Genomic DNA, 12,330 nt, shown 5'->3' with positions numbered 1-12,330 from the left:
GTCTAAAATCACGTGACAGCTGTCAACCAATCATAAACACACATCTTACCCGTAAAAGGGAACAAATTTCAAAAATCCAGGGTGAGGGATTTCCCCGCGGGGTGACTCATGACGTCATACCACGTGACCTGAAAATTTGAATTTCCCGCGTGGGCGGGGCCTAACGTCACGTGACCTCTCTCAGCCAATCAGAATCGAGGTACCAAAGCACTCATCTTAGCCGTAAAAGGGAATAAATTTCAAAAATCACGGTCATAAAAGAGAGTGAGGATGAGTCATTCGCGCAAACGCGGACCCCTACTACTGATATGGTAAGATCGGAATGCAAATCGGGGCAAAATGGTGGCAATCAACACGAAAATCGAGTCGTGGCAAACAACACGCCACCTGAAAATACTGGGGATTAACTTCGTGAGGGAGTAACTTCCTGAAACTAGCTCGTCACCAAAAAAAAGAAAAAAAATCAAGCTCACTCTCGAAAGTCTCGGTCTCTCGTTTCGAATATCGACAAAAAAAAAATATATATATATATATACCATTGTCTTTACTCAAAATGCACGCATTGTTAAGTTACATTTCTGATAGTAAACAATTACCCTTGGGTGACCGTGTTCAGAGTGGTATACACGGGAGAAAGAGGAATTCCACCTCTGATCACAAGGTATATCGAAAGTGTTTAAAACAACTCAAATTTTGAGTTGTGACTCAATATACTGTAGATCTATTCCATTTCAAGTCATTTTTAGTCAAAGAGCATGTTTTCAACAAATTCCGAAACCTAATTTTGTAAAACAAGCACATAAGATTTCTACCTTCTAATATTATTTTGTTACACATAGCGGTAGATCCAGAGGATTTTTTTTTTACGTTGTAGAAGTTTAATGAAGCAATACATCGCAAGAAATTACTTGCATTGGCGTTCTTGCTCAGAAAATTTCGACCTTCGAAAATGCAGGTAGCCATTTCTTGTTCTTTCTTTTTAAGATGTGATATTTTGCGCTATCGCTTCGTTCTGAAGGTTTGGTGCTGATTGCCACGTGTGCTGACTGCCACAGCCAATTATTGGTGCTGATTGCCACGTATGCTGACTGCCACAGCCAATTATTGGTGCTGATTGCCTCGACTGGCGCTGATTACAAATATCAAGGTGCTGACTGTCACGACGGTGAGCTGACTGCCACGAGCCTGTGAGAAACTATTTGGAAAGAGCGGAATTAATCCGTCATACTAAATTTACTAATCATCATACTAAATTAATATGAGGGATTAATGTAGTAATCATCACAGCAAATCTATGTAGTATCCTGTAAGTTACAAAGTTGCTCACTAAGTGTAACGACATACGCTTGGATGTTTATAAAGGGATTGGGTTTTTTTCTGTTATATGTACAATTTGCACATTTCGTTGTTTAAATTAATTGTTTTATTGTATTGTTTAATGGATAAGTATTATAAAGTAAAATTAGTGTGTATTTATTCACCCAAATAATGTTTTTAGAGTCAAAGGAAGGGCTATTTAAACAATGATAGGACAGTTCTTGGCATTAATAATAATAATAATAATAATAATAATAATAATAATAATAATAATAATAATAATAATAATAATAATAATTCCACGTCTAAAGAACTAGATTTTCCGGATGATCATCTTCGCTTCGGAGATGGAATTTACAATATAGATACAATAGATTGGAACAAGATAAACGGATTTTGTATTTTGGATATGATGGTCTGAAGTCAGTGCTGACAAGGGAAGTTCGGGACAAAGCTCTCACCTGCAGAGAAACTAAGCATACCATTTGAAGGACCAATTCATGCTGATTTCAACAGGTAATAATATTCCTGTACAGTTGAGAACTGTTCGAGATATTCAGATTGGAAGTTTATATGAAAAAATGAGTGGATGCATATTTAAAAGCGTTAAGTATTTTCTCCCATAGCGAAGCCTGATGTTTTGAACTTGCTACTGCTTGATCACTGGGTCCATTCACAGACAAATTGTTAATTACAAGTTGCATGACGGATGACAAAAGACGTAATGGTTGAGAAGATACCAAAGAACTGCTGCACACGGGGATACAACCATTTGATGTGTTTGGATTCCTATCAATCAAAGATTATGGCATAAGATTTGTACAGAGTATGAAACAACTTCATCAGGACGTTATGATGTACCAACGAAATAATCAAATACAGTTCGTGTCCATACGAATCAGTTCCGATCACCGCAATACATTGGATTGTTTCATTTTGCGTTTTAGACAACTAAAGTTATGTGAAAATTATGAATAATCTGAAATCTACTTTACTAATGACATCCGCTCTTTCTAGCCTTAGCAACACAGTTCATCATAATTTTCTTCCATCACTTTTAGACTACTTGCCGAAAAAAAAATATGTTTGTATATAATATGGTTATTAGGTAATTTCTTCACCTTGACATTCCTACCGTTGAATTCCTGTTCAGTTTTCTTAAACGCATTCGCAGCAGTATAGTTTCGTAGTCCTCATATATTTCGATTCTTTAGCTAACAAATTCTTAACTCTCTGAAAGAAGTCTTACGATCCTGCTTGATTTGATTGTGAATTTTGATTTAAAAAAAATCTTCTGCATTCTTAATGAACTCAAAATGTATATTATCTACTTTTTGTTCTTAATTTTGCTGTATGTCTTTGAATTTGTCCAATGAACCATCCTCGTTTACTTCATTTTCCGTTTTAATGTCTAAAATGTACTGTTTATTCTTGCTGTCATCCGACTCCTCAATGTATTTTTTCCATCTTCTTCAAACTCAATTCACTCATTAAACACTCATTTCTATCTTTAATTTCTATATTGTCATAGTAGTTGTCCCTTGCTGCCCTTCTACAGTATTCGCATGAAATTTACTCTCATATGTAATATTCAAATTTCTCTATCTTTTTAAATTCTTTTTGGTCACCTTCGCTTCTATTGTATATTTCCGTCCTTGTAGATTTCCCTTCTTCATTCGCAGATAAACTTTCTATACATCCTTTCCTTCCCTTATCCAGTCCCCCTTCCGTCATGGAAACCAATTGTTGCTGGTTAAGCAATGAAAAACTTATGTGCCTGCAGCAGATACTACTTTGACTAACCAAGAAGCGTAACTTTAAAAATAAATAAATAAATAAAATCCTTCTTTCAAAGTGACATACGTCAGGCGGACATTCTATTCACGTTAACCTAATGTTTAAGAGCAGGCATAATTTTAATTTGTTCTGTCTATATTTTTACTTCTTCCACATAGATCTAAATACTTTCAGCATTGATCCATTTATCTCCTACTCAGAATATTTGGGGGACGCGTCCCCTCTTTAGACCGCCAGAGACGCCCGTGAAGTCAATAGAGTTGACACTAGCACCAATTATTATCTTAACAATCGATATAACTGTTTGATGGATTTGTAGAGCGATGCTAATGCTCACAATTAATATGCAATGTTGCCACATAGTGAAATTTTAATTCCTCATACCAGCTGAGGGAGGCCCCGGGGAGCATTCCATCATATAAGATTTTCTCTTTATTTTGACCTGCAGAATAGTGTTCTGTAGTTTGTGGGCGCCATTTTTAGGACACCCGATATATATATTTATATCTATATATGAAAATAACCGATATTAGTGTCGAATCCATAATTTTCGGGGTCGCTGAGACGAACAGTGACACTTCCGATGCTTTTTAAATCTTCTAAGTCCAGCTCCCATTAGTGCTCTTAAAGGGTATGGTGACTTTAAAATAATTGAAAATGATCGATATTAGTGTCGAATTCATAGTTGATGGGTGACAGTATTTTTGCCCTATATGTCCAAAATGAAACTTATTCTCCCCGTGCAAAAAATGGGCATTCTGGTAGCGAAAAATAAATGAGAAATTGTACAATTTAAATTTCCTATCATTCAAATACATTCTTGCTGCTATCTACTGTGTTATCTGGTAGGATATTGAATAACTATGATTCAGCAGGAAGGAAATTAACTATAGTATTGAAGTTGACTGTGAAGAGTTTCTCTGCATAGCAAGTACTGAGGTTATATGATAAGATCCGTTGTTTAAAGTGAAACGTGGATCACTATTCGAGTTTTATCCAATGCTTGATATACATCCTAATGATTGAACACGCGAACACGCATAAAAAGCACGAGTGTTGGCCACCTAGTTACGAATGGATATGCCACACAACTCAAATTAAATAATATAAGCAAAAAATGATACTACTTACACATTTATTTTATTTTATACTATTTACTTTGAGACGAGATCGGGACTGAGACCACTTTTGTCAAACGAGACGAAACCGGAACTGCAACTTCGTTTTCGAACTCCTTCAAATTTGACGATTCTTTAAAATAGCTTCAGTCTCAAAAACAAATCTATAATTTAAATTAGAAAGTTTTAATGATTTTTTATGATCAATTTTATATCAATTTGCGATCATTATTAGCGAATCATTCATATAGGTATTGAGAGTAATCAATAAATCACCATAAATCATCACCAGGACTGTTGTTCACACAGGCGGTGTCAGATACAACTATATGTAAAATTTGAATGGCTGATGCCATGAATGATAAGAATGGTACCATATTTTATTAAGCTTATTTCTATGTGCCAGATAAAAGCAAAGACAACCATATCTTTGAAGTTTTTTAGGGTACACAGACAGTATAGCCTACAAACAATGAAAGCAAATATTATCTACTCTAAATGCACTAGCTCATTCGTAACAGTTGAGCAAGTGACAAGAGAGCGTTGCTTTTTTGTAATAAGAAAAAAGAAAAGAAAAAGAGTGAAAAAACAACTGACATAGTTTTCTTGAAACATTCATCGTAAAGGGAAATTCAAAGGATTTAAGAACACAAAGGGAAAATTTAACTTGATGATAGAACATCTATTTCACTCCCGTCAGTAACAAAAATGCAGGTGTGTAAAATTTTTGTTCTGTTTTCATGTATTGAACCAAGAACTTGTCACATGGAAGTAGCTCCCCACCCCTTCCGCATTATGAAACCTTTTGCTGTGATTTAGCTTTTTCCGTTTCCCGACTATCCACTACCGATTTCTTCACACAACTGGATACTTGAGATGCAGTTTACAGAGGTCACATGGATTACAAGCACTTTGGAAAGAGACACCTGTGAAAAAGGGGGAAAGGGTAATCGGGTTAATGATCCCTAAAGAGTACCGCAGTGACTAAGTGCTAAAGGTATAACATCTGGTGATATTCGTCCTTTGTTCAATGGCAGGAAGTTTCATGTGAATTTTATAGTGTACAACGCGGTGTTTGAGCTTTATTCTACCTTTCTTTGGCGTTACACGGGTTCCTCCATTATAATTCACTGTATATCATTGTTGTTCTTCATCTCAATGGGAGTAAAACGAAGATGTTGAGGACTCATGCTTGGTTTAGAGGTTAGAACGCTTGCCTTCGGCGCGCGTAGCCCTAGGATCGATTCCCACTGTGATACGAAAAAAGTGGTTCTGATTCCACAATAATAAGTAGGTTCACGTCTCCTTCAGCCACCACGGCGTAAGAGTGGGACGTTAAACTCAAACAAACCAAAAACAAAAATAGGTTAAGCTTTCATTTCATGTCGAGTTTTCTTCAATTATGAGTTTTATTTTTAAAAGTAGTGTACTTAACCCGTAGTTTTAAACAAAACTTACGAGGAACGAGTAAGTTCTATGTTTAATTCTATGTCTAAAATCCGTCGATCGAGTTTTTCATTGTTGCAATGTTTTGAAATATTTTCCATAAAACTTATTCTACCCGTGCGAATAGCGGGCATCATAGGCGTCGACTTTTAGGGGGGGAGGCAGGACACTTTTGTCCCCCCCAATATTTAAAGGTTGGGTCCTCGCCCCCCAATATAATCCAGTTTAGGAAAAAGTAACAAAGAGGAGAAAGAATTTCTGTCGTAAACTTCGTCGTACCTTTAATTCAATATTAGGAACAACCTTCTTATTCGATACAAAACGCCACTTTCAAAGTTGTGTTTAATAGAGCACTGAAGCTTCAACCAACACAATTGCAGCACTGATATGACAAGAGACGATCAATGTGGTGCGCAAACTTGCAGTGAAGTTCCCAAATTTTGAACTTGAATTTGTTTTAGGCAAATTTGATTTAGGTCTTGAAATTCGCAGCGGAACGCATGGAGCGGACCGAAATCCTGTGGGGGAGGGGCTTTCATCCAGCACCTGATAGAAAACGTCTGAATATGATGATATATTTATTCATTCTTTGCTCCCCCCGATCGGCGTAAATCCGTCTTCAATATTGAGCGGGTAGAGTAATATATAAAAAATAATATATATATAAAAGCAATGTTCAAAATATTTATGAAATTCAAAAACAATGTTGTGGAGGATCAGGGGAGCAGAGTTGTCTTCAGTGGCGTATAGGGTGCTATCGGGCTCAAGATCGCCCCGTAATAAATATGTTAGTTTTTCGCATTCCACTTAGAACAATAATCAATAATCCTTCTTAGCATTTCTAAGAATTTCATTGACTTTCCATTTTCTTATACTCTTTGTTCAGAAATAATACTGTATTTGCCAAATTTCATATAATGTAAGAATTGCGTCCTCTTTTTCTTTCTTTTGTCCTTTCTAATTTTTTGTTTCTTTTTCTTGATGTTACTATCTTTGGTTTCGCCTATCATACTTTATTGACCGTTGTTAGTTGTGATTCAAGTCGGCTGTCATCAGTAACACCTAAACTAACAGGAGTTGATAAGCGAAACTGGTGTTCCACACCAACTTGAGCGGATATCAACATGACGGAACTTTAGTTATTATAACAAAGGAAAAATTATATCGTTTTGTTATTTTAAAAAGAAGGAAATGTTTGAATTAAAGAAAATCAAAACGGGGGAATAATTAACCTGGAAAATTAGGTAGGCCAAGAGTATACTTCCTTTTTCTTCTATGGATATAATAAAAGGTGAGATTCACTCCTAAGTTTTTGTATTATACCATATAGGATTTATCGGTCTGCAATTCTTGCCATTGAAATTTCAATTCATGCATAAATTAAAATACATTTAATTCTCAAACTCAGGTGGGCAATTGCCACTTCCTTCCCTGTGTTCGGCGTAGCCCCTCGAAACACAATCCTAAAGGCCCCACTGGTTGTCTGCAACATTGCGAGGTGGGCAGATTTGAGATTTATTTTAGGGAAGGGAGATGAAATCCATATTACGGTAAAGGGCCGGAGTGGCTCAGTGGGAGACCGTTCACCTCTGGTGCATCGGGTCCCGGGTTCAAACCCTGCTCCCGCGACGTGCACTTTGTAGTGGACAAACACCATGTGCGTGGGTTTATTCGGGGTTCTCCCGTTTCCTCCCACTTTCTTCGTTCCACCATTTCATTCATTTCTCATTATCACAGTCTCCTTTAGCACAGCCAGCATAACCATGGGACACCAAACTCAAAGATTTTCATATTACGGTGGATGAATCTGATTTCTGAGGTGAACATGTTGTAGAGTATAAAGTAGTAGTAGTACATATCCGTATTACAAATCACTGCCGTAAACGCATTCTGAAATCTTAATACATGAATATTTATAATTGGTATGTTTCCAATTATACATCAACAATGATCCACGTTAAAATTTTGGACACTTGTTTTATAATAATATAAATAATGACTTCCCCAAAACTATGAAGAAAGAAAATTATGTATAACACAACAATACGCTTATTTGAGCAAAATGATGATAATCTCAATAGCATTACAGGAATCGTTACAGAAATCTGACACGTGTCATATACACATTAGTTAACAGATGTAACCTTAAGATTACGGAGAAAAATATTCCAGCAATTAAATTCTTTTCTTTACTTAGGAAGCATGAGTAGATGCCTAGTCTGATACTACAAATAGATAAAATGCGCGTTTACTGAAAAGATGGGTTCTACTGACGTAGGGTAGTCTATATACTCTTCGTGTGCTAGGGCCTAGGAGGGAGTAGGAGATAAGATTTCACATCAGGTTACGTCACGCACAGTCGCACACCTTCATTTTCATTAAAAATGGAAAAGCTAAAATAAATCAATTTCATCTCACTTTCCTTTGAGGCAGTCGGACACAAATCATCACATTATCTGCAAAAAGCACTTTTCAAATCGGATTATTGGGGGAGCCTCCAGTTCCAATGTTGGGGGACATGTCTCCCATTTTCCCCGGGATTTTTGCCCGTACCGACAGCTGGGACAATTTTCCAGAATGAGGAGAGGGACATATTCTCCTCTGGCATTTATTGCAATTTGTGCCCAAGTAGCGGATATGGAATTAATACATATTGATGAAACTACTAAACGCACTACAGCACGAAGTTCAGTTTGAACTACTATTGAATACGATTCTTTCTAATATATATATATATATATATATATATATATATATATATACCGGTAAAAGCTGAGAGAAATAAATTCCATCATACATTCCTTTATGGCAGACGGACACAAATCATAACACTTATCCCAAAAAGCACTTTTCACGTCAGATTATTGGGGGGACTGTTCGCCAGGTCCAAGACTGGGGGACATGTCCCTCTCATCCTCTCGGGATTTGCGCCAGTGGCTCCCCCAATATTTTCTTCAAGTCGGCGCCTATGAGTGTTACATTCCGTTATTTTCATATTTTTATTAAATCTTCTGGGCATGATGTGTGTATGTTTGGTATAAGTTATTATTAATGTCTGTATAACATGAATTATGATATTATTCTTATTAACACTCCTAAAGGCAATATTTAGATGCATGTAGCAAATTCCTTAGTGTGTCGAATTTTCTACAGCTTCTCTCTCCCTACTATGTTCTAAAAATATGGGTATATTTGATAGGTTTTAAAATATATCACCGATAAAAGCGTCAACCAGAATAGCTATGGCGCAAATTCCATTGCAATCAGTACAATACTTTCCAACTTACAAAGGTGTATACACAATTCTGAATCAACCTTTTATCTTATCGGTGTCATTATGAGGTTTCACTGTAATTATTAATATTATTATTTTATGTCATTCTTTTTTCACGACGTAGCATTCATATATAACATAGCTGGAAAACTGGGATTATAATTCTGTAGTTGATGAGGCCATGTAATACATTCGTTTAATGTATATTTTAATGTCTTTATTACTGATCTTGAACAATAAAGCACATTTTACTTATTTTTGCATAAAGCGTGATATTTGATATGCTTCTTAGTAGATATAGCAAATATGTTCCTCAGGGATATTGCTATTTCAAGAATTTCAAACCAAAGTATTCTAAAATCAATACTTTGTATTTTTCTGTAAACATAAAGTATGTAACTGAATTAAATTATGTACCGCTGTATTTTCTAGTTTTCTTGTATTGCTGATAAAACATTCTAGTCTTGGATTTGTGTGCTGTAATATGCATCTCTATAACAGTACACAAATGGCATGTCTGTTACAGCATAAATATTCATGAGCCAAGTGAGTTTAAATCATAAGTTTTGTAAAAGGAGCTTCAATTCTTCCCAGATTCCGTATGCAATAAATAAACTCTTTCTTGTAATCTTTGGTGACTTTGCCATTGCACCCTCAGTATTCATATCTCCCTCCCTCACGTAAGAAATCCGTCTGGCTATTCGAGGCCGCGGTGGCTCAGTGCTAGAGTGTTCACCTCTGGTGTATGGGGTTCCGGGTTCAAACCCTACTTCCACCAAGTGAACTTTGTGGTAGACAAACACCGTGTGCGTGGGTTTCCTCCCAGTTTCCTCATTCTGCCATTTCATTTATTTCTCATCATCACCCTCTCCTTTAGCCTAGCCGAAATAACCTTGGGACGTAAGATTTCATTTCATTTTTCTGGCTGGCTATTGACCTTCTAATCCCCCTTTTCCTCGCTAACAATACTTCTGTGTAATTGGTAATCGCGGAAAATAAACTTCCACAGATTCTAAACATTTCATCTCAGTCTCTACTGCGAAGGCACGGAAAATTCTGGAGTGCTAGATGTTAATAGAATGACGTCATAATTCTATCTTTTTAATCGATTATTAAATTTGGAAGTGGTAAAAACGAAGTAATATGGAAATCAAAGAATCCGAACAACACTCTCCCAAAAGACAATATCTACTGCCATGATGTCTTGTAGTTAGGGATGGACATGACGAGTCTGAACGAGTTTTCTTTCAATTCCACTCGAGAGCTCGGCTTGGAAAATTTATCCAACTCGAGTCAAATCCAGTGTAGTTTGAAGTACACTGGATGGGCGGATATATGAAGGGGAAAGGATCACACGCGAGCATTTTCTTTGTTCAAGGGAAGGATACAAGGAGGAGTTCGGACCTTCAGCACCGAGGACACATTCGCCCTTTAGGTTGGGCTAGGATTAAGAAAGAAAGCGGCTCTAGCCTAAAAGAGTAACTATCATCCCAGCATTCACCTGGAGGGACTGAATAAATCAGGAAACCCCTCAGTCAGGATGTCCTACCGGAGCATGGGTTCTTGCCAACCTCGACCTACTAAATAACGCGTGGCAGGCATAGTGATCTCTACTCCACTGGCTGAGTGGATTACACACGACTTCAATATTCATGGCAGTACCGTTACTACTCACAAACAAGAGGAAGGGGAAAATACAAAACAAAATTAAATTAAAACAGGGTGAATTTTACTATACATATGTTTATTAAAACGTTGATATTTAGTTATGATTAATAACCGAAAATATAGAAAAAGAAATATCTGTCTACTGAGCAATGAGCATTACTATCTAAATAGAGGTGACCTAACAGATTAAAGAATTTGTCTTCAGAACAACAACTGGTAGTTAAATGTTAACTCGTTCTGTTCTCCAGCGTTGGATAAAGGGAAAATGTCTGCCTATTAAACGGTTTATTCGTTTCACAATAAATGAAATTTCAACGTTGAATCAACGTATGTATTACTAAGGTTGGTGGTGGCGCCAGTGCCGTGAACATTGAAGTGGGATGTGATCCTTCATCCTTCATATGCTCGTCTCTTCCATCTTTCATCTTTCGTGGTTCAGAACACTTCAAACTACCCCGTTTTTCATTCACTTTGTCCATTAATGGCGTGGCGTGGTAACGCTACATTATTCTTTAATTGAGCGCTACACCACTGTAGAGCTCAGATGCTTGGTCCAATTTGAAATATTGAAACATTTTAGACCGAAAGCCTATACTTTCCAGTAACATTGCTCTCTTATGTCTCATCACTTTTTCATATCTTTAATCGCTATCAAGATGGCCTGTGCAACCAGACTTATGGGGCACCGTTTATTTATACAGTACACTCACATCCTATATAATATACTGTATATACGGGGCTAATGTGTGCAGATGGACGTTTGTTGTTCATGAAAGTAATCATACTTCAGATGTTTTTAATAATATTGAAAACATCTTTCACAAAGCCTGTAACACATTGTTGGAAATCCCTGAGAAACTGAATCGTTGCAGAATGTTAAGCAGCAAGCAGGGGTGCTGCTGCACTGCAACAGAAAAAAAAATACTTATTCCTTGTCCACTTTGTTGAAATGATCTGAATATTTTCTTAAAGAAACGTAGCGTTCAGAAAACTGCTCTGAATAAGTAAATTTCTCCACCAAGAAAACGGGAACAGTAAATGAAAAATTGAAGTTGGGGTGCACGTGCATTCAATTGGTGCTACTAGGTTTAAAATGAATGTAAATAAAAGTTTTATATAATTTCAAACTTAGTTTTAAATTCTATATAAGAAGTGCTCTCAAGGTACTCGTATTAGTAACCCCAGAATCAAAAGGCCAGCCTAAAAAAAATAACTATATGCATGTGATGGAAATGGATGAGAATAAAGTGTAACAGTTTCAAAAGTTTTAATTCTGTAAAAATGCTCCAAAGAACCCTGTCATAGTGTTTCTGAGGTCAACTTGAAAATTTTAAGTGATAACGGTTACAAAAAGTAGTGTTTTCTAATTCTCGAAGTTAAAAAAGTTACTTCAGAGTCTGAGGGAGAAGCCCCGATAGCTAGCTTTGGGGACGAAACCCACATGCGTAGAAACATGGAATATGAGGGCCTATACCTACGCTTGTTCGTCGGTGTCCGGGTCAGGGCTCCTTGCGGCGGAATATCAGGGTTCTACGGTAATAGATTTTCACACTATTCTTCCGAGTTCATCCGCAGGTTAGTAAGCACTGTGTTAGCATTTTCTCGAATTACTGGGAAATAATCCTATTTACAAAATTTTAGCTTGATTTTGCTACATGCAGCGATGTTCATGAGACGATATTTGGTATTGTCTCAGGGTAATGTAGTCTC

The sequence above is a fragment of the Thermobia domestica genome, chromosome 18 (genome assembly GCF_964235325.1).
Source record: "Thermobia domestica chromosome 18, izTheDome1.hap1.1, whole genome shotgun sequence".
NCBI classification, from domain to species: Eukaryota; Metazoa; Arthropoda; class Insecta; order Zygentoma; family Lepismatidae; genus Thermobia; species Thermobia domestica.
Note: the sequence above shows the minus strand (reverse complement) of the source record.